Here is a 16,346-nt window from a genome sequence, read left to right on the forward strand (position 1 = left end):
ACAAGTGAACCTGAACAAATAAACTAAATAAATTGGCTAAATTTAATTAATAAGGAAATAATCCAATGGAATGAGCACGCGTGAAGTGAATTTATGTTATTGTCACGCAAATAAAATTCTGTACCGTTTTAAATATAACGAATAAAATTATGAAAAATAACGCGAAAAAGGTTATTTTTACAGATAAAATCTGTAAAATATTATTATTAATAGAAAAATACCTCTATTCAGAACGGCAAAAAAATAAAAATAATAATATAACTTAGGATAATTGCATAAACAAAATTAATAAACACAATGACATACAATATGTGAAATTGATAGAATAAATTGATAACAAAATAAATAAAACTTAAACGAAATTAATGGATCGAATAAATCAAATGAAATAAACTGAGTACATAAATTAAATAAAATGGTTGGAATTTATAAAACACACAATAAATAAAATGAAGAAGCTTGATTAAGCGCATGAAATGAATAAAATAAGTTGATAAAGTAAACTAAAAAAAATAATTAGATCATTAATGTAAAGAAAATAAACGAAATGCCAGAACAGAAAATACCAAATAATTGAAAAAAATACGAAAAAATATTCATGTTTACATTAAACGAATTACACAAAATACATAAGAAGATAAGATACATAAAATAAAAGAAATTCGGAAAAGACAGGAAATGCAGAAAATACAGAAAACACAAACAATACAGAAATGCAGAATATACAAAACATACTAAAATAGAGAAAATGCAAAAATGCAGAAAAAACAGAAAGTTAAAAAAATGTAGAAAACAAAAAATGCAGAAAATACAGGAATGCAAATAATACAAAAAGTATAAAAAATGTGAAAAATGCAAAAATACTAAAAATACAGGAAATGCAAAATATACAGAAACTGCAAAAAATACATGATGCAGAAAATACGAAGGAACAAAAAAATCATCAGATGCATAAAATACATGAAATGCATGATTTACATAAAATACTAAAGACAGATAAGATACATAAAATATAGGAAATTCACAAATTATAGGAAATACCAAATCTCCAGAAAACACAAAAAAATGCAAGAAAATTAAAAAAATATAGAAAGAAAATACAGAAGATATAAAAATGCAGAAAAGAAAAAAAAATGCAAAAAATATAGACAATGCATAAATGCACAAAATGCCGAAAATACAAAAAAAAAATATGGAAATGCAAAAAATCAGAAAATTCAAAAAAAACCAGAACACAAAATACGTAAAATGCATATAATACATAAAATACATTATATATAGAATATATAGAATATATAGAATACATAGAATACATATAACACATAGAAACATAGAATACGTAGAATACATTGAATACATAAATTATATAAAATACATAGAAAACATAGAATACAAAAAAATCGTAGAATACATAGAATTCATAGAATACATAGAATATATAGAATACATAGAATTCATAGAATACATAGAATATATAGAATACATAGAGTACATATAACACATAGAATACATAGAAACATAGAATACGTAGAATACATTGAATACATAAATTACATAAAATACATAGAAAACATAGAATACAAAAAAATCGTAGAATTCATAGAATACATAGAATACATAAAATGCATAATATACATAATATACCTACAGAAAATACTGAAAGCACAAAAATACATAAATACAGAAAATACAAAAAAAACTGAAATTAAATAAATACAAATGATACTGAAAATACCACAAATACAAAAATACGTAAAGTACATAAAACACATAAAATACATACAATACACAAAACACATCAAAAACAAAAGACTTAAAATGCATAGAATACAGAAAATACATGAAATACAAGAAATGCAGAAAATACCAAAAAAATGCACAAATTTAAAAAGATACAGAAAAAGCAAAAAAAAAAAACAAAATACAAAAAATACAGAGAATGCAGAAAGCACAAAAAATGCACAAATACAAAAAAAAAATACAGTATCAATGAAACTGAAAATATAAAAATGCAGAAGATGAAAAACAAAAATATAGATAATAAAAAATGCAGGTGATATAGAAAATACCAACAACACAAAAATACATAAAATACATGAAATACATACAATAAAAACCCATAAAAAACAAAAAACATAAAAATGCCCAAAATTAATAAAATGCAGAAAATATAAGAATGCAGAAAATGACGAAAATACAAAAGGCACATAAATACAAAAAATACAGAAAATAAAAAAAATACAGGGGATACTGAAAATACTAAACACAAAAAATACATTAAATACATAAAGTACTTTAAAAAATAAAATGCATATAATACATAAGATATATAGGGTAGATGAATTACATAAAATACAGGAAATTCATACAAACAATACACTACAGAAAATGCAACAAATAGAGGAAATACAGAAAGCACAAAAATACATAAATACAGAAAGTACGAAAAATGCTAAAATACATAAAGTTCAAAAATACAGAAATGCAAAAGATGCTAAATATACTAAAAATATGAAAAAAAAACAAATATATAGAAAATACACAATAAGAAAATACAAAAAATGCGGAAATACAAAAATACAGAAATTACAAGAAAATACAAAAGATACACAAAATATAGCAAATACAAAAAGGAAGACATAAATACAGAAAATGCAGATAAATGTATAAAATACATAAAAAACTAAAATTTGCAAAGCTACAAAAAATTCAGATAATGCAGATAATGTAGAAAATCCATAAAATACATTAAATACATAAAACACATTAAATATGTTAAATGCAAGAAATACAAAAAATAGGGAAGGTAACCTCCCTAAACCATTTGGCCGAACGCTAGTGTTGAATCCGTAGCAAGTGTTTAATTTTGGTCCTCTTAAAATAGTGGTTCTAAGTGCAGGTCTCCCCCCGCCCCATCCCCTCACTGGATTCGTTTGTGTCCATTCTATTTTTCTTTCACTCTATTGTAGAAAGGATATTTTTTCTCAAATGTAAACAGAATAAGGACTTATTTATACGACTAAGTAGAATTAAAACTCATTGATTGACTTTTTTTTTCGTTTTTTTAAATTTAACGCTGAAAAAAAAATAAACATAACTCTTCGATTAAAAAAATCAAACGCTTAGAAGAAAAGAGAATTGTAGTACGTTAAATTCGCTTGTCGAAGCCTTGCGCAAGAACAGGGGGGTATATGAATAAATAAATGCTGATTTTGTGTTTAGACAACGTCTCGTCAGTACTCGTAGAATACCAGACCATCTTGGCCGTTAGTACGATTAAACAATTGATGTCTCGGGAAGCACAAATGTTCAGACCACACCTCCAGAAGGGAGTAAGATGAAAAACGCTGTAACTTTGCGTCTACTGCTCCGATCTATATAAAAATTTGAGATAACATTCTTAAGAACCTGAACTTTACGATAGAAGAATTTAAAAAAATCGATTTTTTGGCCGACCTCAACATATGTAACTCTTTAAAATCGGATTTTGCGTATCAAATTCGTCTCATCAGTATAGCGTAACACATTGTCATGGTCATTAGCTATCGTTTGAAGTATTAAAATTTTAGCGGAATTTTATTAATTTTATGGAAAACCAATAATACTCCAGTCAAGCTTCCACGGTGTTCTACGAACTTCAACAAAGTTCTACATGCTTCTGGGAAGTTCTTCGACTATTGGAGAGAGACTGAGGAGTTCACGGGAATTCATAGAGCATCAGGGGATCTGCTCTAATTTCAGAGAATTTGTGCAGTTTCGAACAAAGTATCTTCCCTGAATTTCCTGGGGTTTTTTTAACTTTACGAAATTACTGAATTAATTTTCCTAGAGTTTGTATGAAATTGAAGAATATCCGGGAAGTTTGCGAAATTTTTGTGAAGATACAATAATTTTTCAAGTACGGAGAATATCTTGGACTTCCCTGTAGTTTACTTTCCTGAAGAAGGTTGATTTTTTGTGCTTGGCATCCATCTCGTCAGGAACTAGCATCAACTTGGGACCAAATTAGACAACATATCTAAAATAGTACCAAAATTGCCACTAATTAGATAGTAAATCCAATCAATCATACGACCCAAGTAAATGCCTAAAGTAATTGGTTAGTCCCGAGTGATGTCCCGGGAAGCAAAGACACTAGCTCTGGCATGCTGATGAGAAAGCGAAAGAAACTTTTGTTTTTTGGTTAGGGAACCAAACGCCTGGTACTACACAATATTTGTTCACAAAAGTGAAAACAACTTAATAAACCCATTTGCCTTTATGCGCAATCACTATGATTAAAATATCTTCAATTGAAATTAAAATAATGAACGGTCGGGTGCAAATAAATCAAATATCTATGCTCGTAGATGGCTTCCCTGCGGTATGTAGAAAAGGGTGTTCAGGAACGTGCAATATTTATAGGCAAAAAGGGGAAAAATGGATTAAACCAATTTGTGCATTAAGGGCAGCGCATCTAGTCTGAACAAGGTTGGAATTTTGTGTTTTGAATTGCTCTCGTCAGTAACTAGTACCAGATGCATTTGAGCTAGTACCGAAATTAGCACTAGTTAGACAGTAAATCGTGTGTATTTGAAACACAAAATTTAACTTTAAGTTATTTAGATGTTGTGCCCTTAATGCGAAAATTGGTTTAATCCAATTTATCCCCTTTTAGATATTAATATTGCACCTTCCTCAATACACATTCCTACGTACCGCAGGGAAGCCAACTACGACCATAGATATTTGAATTATTTACTCCTGACCGTTTACTGTTTTTAATTTCGATAACAGTGGCTTACACTGTAGTGTCAGTTGCCTCTTTTTATAAGATTAAAAAATCTCCATATGGAGGGTTGAGAATCGAACCCAGGCGAACTGCGTACAAAGCAATCGGCTTACGCTAAACCTACCACTGTATCGGATCTCTTATTTTGCAATAAAAATATGCATCAACATTATGGAAAACTTTGAATGAAATAAATTGCTGCAGGAACTGTCGATAGAAACAATAATCTAGAATAAGTTTCATGGATGTTGACATTTGGTAATATGTTATCTATGAAGATACTGACAAATCATTGAACGCAAATGAAGTTTAAGTAATCGAAGAAAAAACTTATTTTGGATTCCTCATCACCCCAAAACCCTGACACAAAAGACTAATCGTCGATCTATCCGTCGGAACGATCCACGACCGACATACACATAAATCAGTCGGACCAATTTGTTGTTATTTCTAGTTCCGATCGGCGCCATCCGCACCCGTGTATATGTGTATGGAAAATGAGCGGAAACAACCCCCATTCTAGATTGGTGTGTGTGTGCGCCTGTGTGGGTGTGTATGGTTTTAGCTTTAGCCGAAAATTGAGCAGAATGCACTCTGCTGCCACCATACCATCAGCACACTACCTGCTAGCGGTACTATTCCGCTAGTGACAGTTACTACTGAGTGGTCAGTTACGCTCACGCTCCCAGTGTACTATATACGATCGTCGGAAGCTGCTCCCCCCAAATCACAAAAATCTCAAACTGAGAGTACGTTGGTGTAGTTAGAAGCGGTAGTGATCTCATTATTAGTGTCGGAAATTCGGGCGCGTGTTGACCATCAGTGAAAAGTCACCCGTGCTATCACCGTCGTTGCGCAGAACCAAGGCAAACCGTCGTGCGTTAAATGATCGTGTTCTTGTTGTTGTGATCGAACGTGATTACAATACTTTTATTTTTCGCAAACAAGTGTTATCATCAGAGCAGTGCGAGAATTGCATTCTGTCCGCGGCGTTCAGAATATATTGGCTCAAATGGCACGTAGCGGCCCGATTCATCGAAGCACATCTTGGTTCGGAATCTCTGCTGGATCGATCGTTCGGTTTATGCTACTGAAAGGGGGATGGGAGTGTGAGTCACTTTGCTCGGCGGACCTCACTGACTGGGGTGGTAAAAATAGACACTTTTGTTGTTTTCTTAATCTCTCTACCTCTCTCTCTCTCGCTCGCTTTCGCACTGCTAGCGCAAAATATACCGATCAAACTGGGCAAATTCTACAGCTGGATCGCGGCAGTCATTTCTTTGCCAAATGATCAGTTGATCGTGAAAAAATGAGCAGCGAGTGGTCCGTTCCGCGCCCGTTGGCTCTGGTTTACATAACCTTGGCAGGGGATTAGGTGAGCGGGGCTTAGAGACGCCGTCAAACTAGCATACCAGCTGATCGATTGGATTATATCAGCTTCGGGGGGGAGATAGCAGCCCCCCCCCTGGTGTGTAGGGAAGAAAGATCCCAAATTTAATCATGATCTTATTACGCATTCGGCACGGTTGAGTTTATTGGAATTACTCCGCGGTAGAGTCACGGATAAGTGACTCAGGATTTTCTGGCTTTTGAGATAGTAGTTTTTCTCATGTCAGTTTCGCCTAGCGGAACCATGGCAGTCGAATGTGTTTTTGACCCTAGCGTCCCCTCGGCGGGGGTGCAAAAGATTGACGAAACAAAAAAAAAAGCTTGCGGCGACATGTTTGATTGTGATTCTATTTATTTTGTATCCTCTTGATAGTTGTTGCGTGAATTTTGAGGGGGTGCCAAAAAAGTTTCTGGCGCTGCATTCATGACTAGAGGGGTTTCGAGGAGCACGACGTCGTCGGGTCGTCAGCGTTTAAAGTCAAGGTCAGCGGAGATGGGGTAAATTGTAGTTTTACTGAGTGATTTTTTTTGCTGTTCTTATAATAGGTGTGTCAAGACGTTGTTGGTAGAAGTTCTTGAAACTAAAGTCTTCAAAAACTCTGCTTAGGAATGTTGGGTGTAACCCTTTGAGAATGTGATCCCTAGTGAGGGCATAGAAGGTATGGCGCTGATCTCCTAACGAGAAAAAAAAAATCAAAATTTTCACCCAACTACACAGTGTTTTGATAATGTTTCAAATGGGATCAACGCACGAAAACACCATCGCCATGGGTCGGTAGATCCCACATGAAAACCATGGATTAGTGTATTAATGGGTTTTTGAGACCATTTTATGGTGGTTGTGAAATATGACACGGACAATATTTATGTTTTTTAAGATTGCCGAGTAAAGCGTTTGAACCTATGACAATTTATACGGCAAGTCAGTCGTTATATGAGCGAGCCCAGTCTGCATTTACCCTGTACGTTGCGAATCCGTTACGAAGACTGTTGAAACAGAAGGCGAAATTTGTGCAAAAGGGTTGGAATATTGTCGATATTACTGCCACGTGGACTCTGGTCAAGTGTACTTGATTGCTACACGAGAGATGCATTCATATAAAACTAATTAATCTTCCTAGAAAATTCTTTTTTATTTCTGCAGCTTCCTTGATAACATTTCCTTTTTTAATTGTCTCTTCTCAGTAGACTGACAGATCAATATTTCACGGTATCACAATGTGACATATTGAAGAACAGAAGAAGTTGTTGCACTCACTTCCCCTTGTATTGAGTCGAATTTATTCTTCACCGGGGCTAATACAGGCGTATTGTGGCTGTCACTACAGTTGGCCTGCCAGATTATCATATTTTTTGGTACATTTCATTAGAATTCAATATAACTTAAAAATTACAAGACCTACAAAATTAGGACCAAATGTGAAATTATAAAATAAGGCGAGACCGTTTCTATGTGACCATTTGTTCAAAGGACCATGCTTTTTATGGCTGTATATTTAATTTTTGAACCTTGAAAATAATATTCAAATGCTAATTCAACGTACTATTTTGAATACAGTTAGTATTACAACTAAATGATACTGATTTCGACCTGTAATAGATGCACCTGAATTGTAATACGAAACTATAAAAATATGCAATAATACATTACTAGACAGGTTTGTAAAAAATAATGAGTGTTTATTGGAGATCAATGGGTTAAATAATAAAATCAATTAAAACAAAATAAATATTGAAATCAACCGAATTTGTGAAATTTATAAAATAATAAAATTATTACAATTTTAAAAAATATTGTGGAAACCCGATTTTGTCCGCCTACTATTCTTTACGTTTTTAACCCGATTTTGTCAGCCGAATGAATTCGGCCAAATTTGATGTTCATAGAGTATTCAAAGGTCTTGGTTTACTAAAATTAGGGTGATTATTGACAGCTGCTTGAATTCCTAAGGGTTGCTTGAACATGTACATATATGTTTAGGCCATAAACTTCAACAGAATTTTTTCAAGAGAAATATGAAGTATTTTTCTCAAAGTTCAAAGTTAATTATAGTCAAAATAAAAAAAAACAACCAACAACTTGATGAAATTAATATATTTTAATAAAATAAGATGAAACTATTAACAATGATAAAATATATTTAATCAACTCTTTAAAAAAACGATAAAACTAATAAAAATAAATCAAATTTAAAGTTTAATGAATTTTATAATATGAACAGAATAAATTAAATGAAAAGGATGAATAATTAATCTAATTAATTTCTAAATTTAAATATGTACAACCTTACATATAATTAGTGATCTTATTAAAACGCAAGTAAATTATTAAAATGAATAAAATAAAAAAGTAATTAAAACGTGTGAATAAGTTAAATAACAAGAAACGAATATCATCAATTAAATTCATATAAGGGTGGACCTTGTGTAGTGGGTCTTGTCTTGTGCGTAGTTCACATGTGTTTGACTCCCTATCCCTGGACATAGGACTAACATTTTTCTAACCTGTAAAAAGGAGAAAAGGTTAAAATTTCTATATTCGGAACAATAAAATAATTAAAATGAATTGGGCAATTGAAAAGAATAAAATTAATGCGATTTTTAAATAGAAGAAAAATTATAAGATTACCAAATCAAGAAAATTTGTAAACTGAACTAGATGATTTAAATTAAATAATAAATATTTAAATGAGTTGATTTATATAAAGTATTTTATTATATTATTGAAAATAATATAAATCTATAACAAAATAAATTAAAGTAACCTTAAAATGCTTAATTATTAAGATCAAAATAATAAAATCAATGAATTAATAAAAAGCGTAAAATAAATTAAAAAGACTTTACGAATAAAATGAGTATTCATCGAATATAATGTATAGTGATTCAAATGATAAAATTAATCAATTGATTAAATTGAATAATATCAATAGAATTCGAAAAAAATAATAAAGAAGAAAAATCAAACAAAAATATAAAATTATGAATATTATGAATGCATAATTTACAATTTCCGACATTTTTGAATTATGCGAAATGAAAATAAATACTAAATTAATAAAATGAGAAAAAACTTTAAAGACAGCAGTAAAATAAATGAAGATAATGATAAGCACATTATTGAATAAAGCGATAAATATAATAAAAAATCATCAAGAAAGAATAAAATTAATAGAGCAAGAAGATAATTAACATATAAGTAAAATTAATAGAGTAATAGATCAATTGATTCAAATGATTCTAATTTATGAAATAATTAAAATTATTGATGGTAATAAAATCATTAAAAATAATAAAATTATAAAAATGATTAAATTTTCAATATTTATTAAATTTATTAAAAAATAAATGTCTGAATCGAATTAATTTAATTAAATGCATAAATAGTAAATAGTGAGACAGAAAAAGTGAATTAATGAAATTTGTTAAATACAATAAAGTAAAGGTGTAAAAAGAAATTACTGAATAGAAAAATAAAAAAGTGTATTGAAATAATAATACGAATAAATCAATAAAATAAATTAAATAATGAAATAATAAAATTTGCAGCGCTAAGAAAGTTATAAAAATTAAAAACTTTATTATAAAATAATGAAACAAATAGAAAAAATACAGGCAATAAAAAGAAAAAAAAATATAAAATTTATTAAACTAATTGAACTAGAAAAATTAATAAAGTTAATAAAATTAAAATAATAACAAAACCATTAAAAAAGGTAAATTTTTTAAAATCAATGAAATATTTAGTTAAACCAAACGAACGGAATAAACAATATAAATTTTTAAAAAATAAATTAATTAAATAAAGTAAATGAAATGCAAAAAAAATATAATTAGTGGGACGGAAAAAGTGGAATAATAAAATTATTAAATGAAATAAAATAATGATTCAAATAGAAATTAAAGAATTCAAAAATAAAACGAAAAAACATAAATAAAATGAATAATATAACAATATGAATAAATGAATAAAATAACTAAAATAAAGAAGTATGTAATAAAATTTGCAAAACTAGCGAAGTTAGAAAAAATTAATATCGTTAATAAAATTATGAAACAAATAGAAATAAATGAATTCAAAGGATAAAAGAAAAATAAAACGAATAAAATAAAAATATGAATAAAAGCAATAAAAATAATGAAGTAATAAAATTAGAGAAATTCATAAAGGTAATTAATAAAATTGATACGATTTCAATAATAATAAAATTAACAAAATTTTCAAAAATTTTAAAGCCAATAAAATATTTAATTGAATTAAATGAACAGAATGAATAAATTGAATGACACGAATAAAATTAATAAAATGTACAACATAGATAAAATAATGAAACATCAGAATCAAAAGTGTAAATTGAATTATATAAATAAAATGATTAAAATACAGTATACAGAATGAATAAAATCAATAATATGACTAAAATTTATAGAATACACTTTGTCAACGAAATTAATTAAATTGGAAACAAAATGCATCAAACTGAAAAATATAGAAATTTTGTGAAAATTATAAAATTAATAAAATAATAAATCGAATAAAATGAACAAAATGAACAAAAAAAATAATAAAATTAATGAAATTAATTCAACTAAATATAATTATATAATTAATTTATTAGAAGAAATATTAAATTTTTCATTGACACAATAAATTAAAATAAAATAAAGAATTATATGAGTAAAATCAAATTTAATGAATAAGTTGATCGAAATGAGCAAACAGACAAAAATAGAGTAAGATTTGATAGAAGCAGGAAAGCATAGCTTTGGTATGTAAGTGGTGTTTCGCCCAAAGTTTGGTTATACAAAATGGCGATTGCGTGAAAATTGATTAATTTTTTTATTGAAAAAATCATTTTTTTTAAGTTCTATTAGTGTAAAATACAGAAACATTTCGCTAAACTTCTGGTTAACCTAATTCGAGTTGCCAGCCCTCGTTATGCAAGTTTACCTTAAACTGCTCCTCACTGCAAATTAATATTTCTTAGGGATATTTTTCAGATACTGCTTGACGATGACCCGAATACTCCTCGATTGGGCCTAAGCTCTGCCGTGTTAGGTTTCTTCTTTTTGGGACACATCGGCATGCATGATCCACGTCCAAATCAAGTCAAAACAACACGGAACAATCGTGTTGCTCCAGGAACAGCCGTAGATGTATTTCCAGGCACTCGTTTACGTAAATTTTTCCTGTTGACTGTTACTGTTGCAAAGAAATTGTCGCCGTTTAATCCACAGGTACAGCTAGCCTGCCAAACTAGATATTTTTTCGTGAGCTTCGTTCTTTTTTATATGTCCGTCGTGGGTAACCCTATAAAACTGCTGCCACTTTGAACTATATTTCGCTAAGTCGGTATGTAAGTAACTCGAATTTTCGGTATGCGTGAGCAAAATTTTGATGAGTGTACGCCATTTTGAAAGCTTAACAACAAATATCAAAATCAAAATAGAAGTATCATTCTGCAGCCATCGACCAATAGCATAAAAGGTGTTTACATTTTTGTCAAAAGCAATGCGTCAAATTTAGGTGAACCAAATTTTGAATCGTAACAGCTTTTACACTCTGTTGCGGAACTAGATCGTCTGTTCCGACAGACTTCGCAGCGTATTCTTCGTCCACAGAACAATCCTTACTTGTTGAGGTTCGACCAAAGGACGCGTAAGCGAAAACATCACCTCAGTTTCGAATAGCTCCTTGAAGTTTGTAGGATTTTTCGGTTGTTCGTAGGCGTACTTTTAAATTTGTAAAAAAACTTCGTAAGTGACCATAATTTTAAATTTGTAAAAAAAACACCGTAAGTGACCGTAAGTGAATTTTGTAAAAATTCCCTGAGTTCTATGAGCTTAGTTGGACTTCCCTGAATTTCTCGAAATTTGTGGGTTCGCTTTGGAGTTTGTAGAAATTCTCTGAAAATTGATGACACCTTTGGGGGGGGGGGATACAGCGAGGATTTGGGAAAGGGTTTTTTTCTAGTGAGAAATTTTGGTTTTTACCAAATTTTCCTCCTTAGGGTGAAATATAGCATAAAAGGGTTTTTGCTATTTTCACAGCTAAACTGGCCGACAGGGTACACGGGTTCTTGGAGTTGCCTCAGAAAACTTATCGAACCATTTGATGATTTGACCCTGGTACAATAACAAGACTTCTAGGATAATTTTGAGGAATTCGATACCTTTATTTCTAGGATTCTATTAAAATGGATGAATCTTTTCCTAGTACTGAAACATACTTCCAAAAATCCGGATTCCCGGGAAACAATAGAATTTGTTCAGTTCATTTTCACATGAGTGGATGAGTTCAAATCGGTTGAAAAAGCTAGTTTTACTGGTACTCTTGTACTCTCTCAGCTTGTTAAATGTGTTTTTAGATAGACACATAACGGTTGAAGCTCGACGAATTTCTATCATAAGGTCCATTGCAATACTGTGAAGTTCGACGAAACATCTTTGAAATTCATCGAACTTCTCTGAATATTATAAGATTGAGTTTCAAAAAATTTCATGAATTTCTCTCTGAAATTCAAAAATCTGTGGAATTTTGCAGAACTTTCCTAAAAACTCGTCGGGCTAAAGTTTGCTGATTTTTTTTTATATTTAATAGGATTGCCTTGTGTAAACAAGGCTTACTTGCGGTTTGGAAAACGTTACTAAAGTTCGGTAAACTGTACTGGGTAACATATCCGAATTAACTATTCAAGTTTTCTAGCACACTACAAGTGCAATCTAAGTTTTAAGATTGACTTTAAAACTTCCATAAAACCGTAATTGTTTAATTCCGGGGAAGAAAATTCCGAAAGAGTCGTTTTTAACGGATAACGCCTTGTATAGCGGGCTCAAATTGTGGATGACACTATTCCCGTAGACAGATCGTGTAGTCGTACCTCGACTGCATCATCCTCTATGGGCGCAGGGATGTTGACCTCAACCTTATCGGATGTCAACAAAGTACTTCATATTGCCTTCGCTAAATTCAACTAGTTTCGAGTCGATTTCGGAATGGTACCAGTACCACATTTCGTACGTGTTGGAACTGAATTAGGGAAACTTTGTAATAACAAGACTTAAATCTCTATGGGCGGGCGAACTGTAGTGATTTAAGTCTATGACCGCCGTGAAACAAATTCTCGAGGTCCATTAATTGTACTCAAACTGAGACACCTCGATCAATGAAATGGACACAATACTTACCATAACAGATAACAGTATTTTGTGTATGATTTCTATAGTGCAGCACCCATAAAAGAAACACTCTGGATAACTCTTCAGTATTCACTTTGTTCGCCACTTGCTTTTAAAACATATCGCGACCAGTGACGTTGATGGCTGGAAGCAGACTGAATAAATAAAATAAATAAATTGATCAATTTGAATAGAATGACTATAATTAATCAAATTAAGAAAAATGAATTAAATGTTTAAAAAAATATGCTAAAATCATTGTTTGTTAATATGTTAATAATTAATAAACATATTAACATGATTCAATGAACAAAATTAATAAAAAAAAATGATTTTCCAATTGAATAAACTGTATAAATGATCGTATTAATATTTAATTCATAAACAAATAAAATTAATAATAATGAAAAGTTAGATTTTTTCATCCAATTGAATATTTTATAAAATTAACAAAATGAATAAACTAAAAATTAAATTGAGTTAAATGAAGAAAAATTAATAAAATTTATAACATTCATAACGTAAAATGAATAAAATTTATATAAAACATGGCGTAAAATAAAATCTCTCAAAATGAGGATTGAATATATATTGATAAAAAATAAATCATTTTTTATCAAAATGTATAAACTTTTATAAAGTGAACAAAATTAATAAAAGAAATCAAAATTAATAAAATTAATAAATTAGATAAATTAATAAAATCATAAAATGCATGATATAAAATTTATATAGAAAATTACGTAAAATAAAATCCCTCAAATGAGGATCCCTATAATGTTAGGTTATTACCTAAATTTAGGGATAAAAATTTTCTTTGGAGTTAAGTGCTTCTTAATTTTCTATATCGTTTTTGTCCAAAGGAAAATTGAAGACCTGCATAGTTTTAAAATTATCTACGGCTGAACCCTTCTTGGTATGTAATTCTATTGGAACCTGACTTAACACCAGCTCCCATCTGTGTCACTACCTATTTTACTCACTGACCGTACAACCCTGTGCTAGATACGAACATTCCTACCGAATCAATCGAAAGAGTTCGGATTCCGTTACAAACGTGCGTAAGTAGATCATGCGTCTTCCAAAAAACTGTCAAACCGCTGACTAGAGAGCGAGAGAAGTGAGAAATCGAGAGAAAGAGAGTGATTAGATTGCAACAACCATCCAGTAGAGATGGCGTCAAGGTTTTTCTTCACCTCAACGACGATGACACCCCCCCGGTGTCAAGAGAATGAATACGTTGTGAGAGTGTGACCACTATTTTGAAAGGAAAATGCCCCTCTTTCGGCTTACCCCGCGCGGTGGCATAGCAAGGTGGTTGCTATTAACGGACCACTTCAATGAGATTTGTGATAATACCGCATCTGTATTCTTTCTCGTTTTCCTCGATTTAAGCAATTTGAATTGCGTTCATTTTACTTTGATACCTGAAATGAAGTGCAAGAAACATTTAGAAACATTCATCGATTCAAAATATTCATCCGTTACGAAGATTTCCTGTCCCAAAAATCCGAATCTCAGTGCAGATCAGCGCAGTATGGGTCTCTCTGACACTGCAGTATTCTGGGTCAGTTATCTCCGTTACTAAATAATAGAACACACTCAACATACCTTGATCCCTTTATGATAAGTATACGAAGCTTTCCTAATTTATGGTTTCGTGAAAAACAGCGCTGGAACCATAATTTCCTGTCCGAAAGTTTTTTTGAAAAAACATGTTTGTTTACATGTCTATCGGCAACACTACAGTATAGCACAAAGTTCTTGAGCACTACGTGAAAACGGTTTGATGGTGGTCAAAATTGGATATATAATCTTTCGAAACCCATGTATCACGTTATAGTAAAATGGAAATTTGAAATAAGTCTTTGAGAGTAAGTTTTATTTCAGAAAAAGTATTACAGGTGAACGTTTATCTCATTTTTTTGCAAATAAGACTATGAACACCTGCTAGCATAATTGACCATTCATAATCGAACGATTGTCACAGTGTGAAAGCTTGTTGCATAAAGTTATATCTCATGGCCAGCTAGTCATAGTTTCGCATGTTTGTTGATACAAATGACTTGAGTTGCATTGATGTCAATTTCTATATCTAGGCAGCAAGTTGAAAAGGGTTTATATTCATTTTAGGAAATCGATGTGTTTGATTGTTTGTACTTTTTACTAAGCACAATGCTCTGTAGTTTACATAAATAGTAATGGTAGAATATAATTCAACTGTATATCTGTTTCGGAGATAAATTGGTATCAGGAGTATAATTCGAATGTAAGAAGTCAACATCTATCACGTTGTACGATAAATAACAGGTGAATTTTAAAAGTATTCGTCATAATCAATCGAAACAAATGAGGTAGACTACAACAATGAATGCTTGGCTGCTATTTAGATTAGCGAATAAATTGAATATATATTTTTTTGGTACACATCATTACTTTCAACTATTTACGAAAAATGCTTTGAATTTTTTTGTGATCGTATATTACGATCATTTATGTTGTCAACCTTCATCATTCGTTTTTCATTGCTGAACGATATGTTTCGGTTACCTTAGGCTGAAGAACTCTTGTATGTTAGCAGACAGGGATACAGGTACACAAACCATTTTTTTCCGTCCAACTTATGGACTATGTGCCTGAGTATAGTGTACGACTACGCTGCTTTGCCTAAGTTGTACGGAAAAAAACAATGAAATTGGTGAACTTAGATGTCAATAAGATCAATGTAGAGCCATTTATCCAAGGTTCGACGCAAAACGGTACTTTCTTCGTCGACATGCTTCACACAGCACCATCAGAAGACAAGTGAAGCGAATCTACTGAATTTATGAATCCTTTTTGGTTGGAACTCAGACGTATGATTACTATCTTGAAATACCAGCTCTATATTTTTGTGCCCACAGGCCAGGCACTTTCTCAATTTTGGCAACGGAATACTGCAGAGTTTGATCAAGAGTTAGTAGATGAGTAAATAATGCGAGGTCTTGTTAGTTATGCTCTAAATAGT

The 16,346-nt window shown here is 30.9% G+C and overlaps 1 protein-coding gene across 1 annotated transcript in view; it reads left to right on the top strand.

Moving 5' to 3' along the window:
- Window positions 1-5,529: 5,529 nt before the first annotated feature.
- The window catches only part of LOC131687117 (uncharacterized), a 79,056-nt gene continuing 68,239 nt past the window's right edge, over window positions 5,530-16,346 (top strand). Inside the window, exon 1 of the mRNA XM_058971175.1 lies at window positions 5,530-5,647. The gene's annotated coding sequence lies outside the window, so the exon portion shown is untranslated. The remainder of the gene's footprint in view (window positions 5,648-16,346) is intronic.

The sequence above is a fragment of the Topomyia yanbarensis genome, chromosome 1 (genome assembly GCF_030247195.1).
Source record: "Topomyia yanbarensis strain Yona2022 chromosome 1, ASM3024719v1, whole genome shotgun sequence".
Lineage (NCBI taxonomy): Eukaryota > Metazoa > Arthropoda > Insecta > Diptera > Culicidae > Topomyia > Topomyia yanbarensis.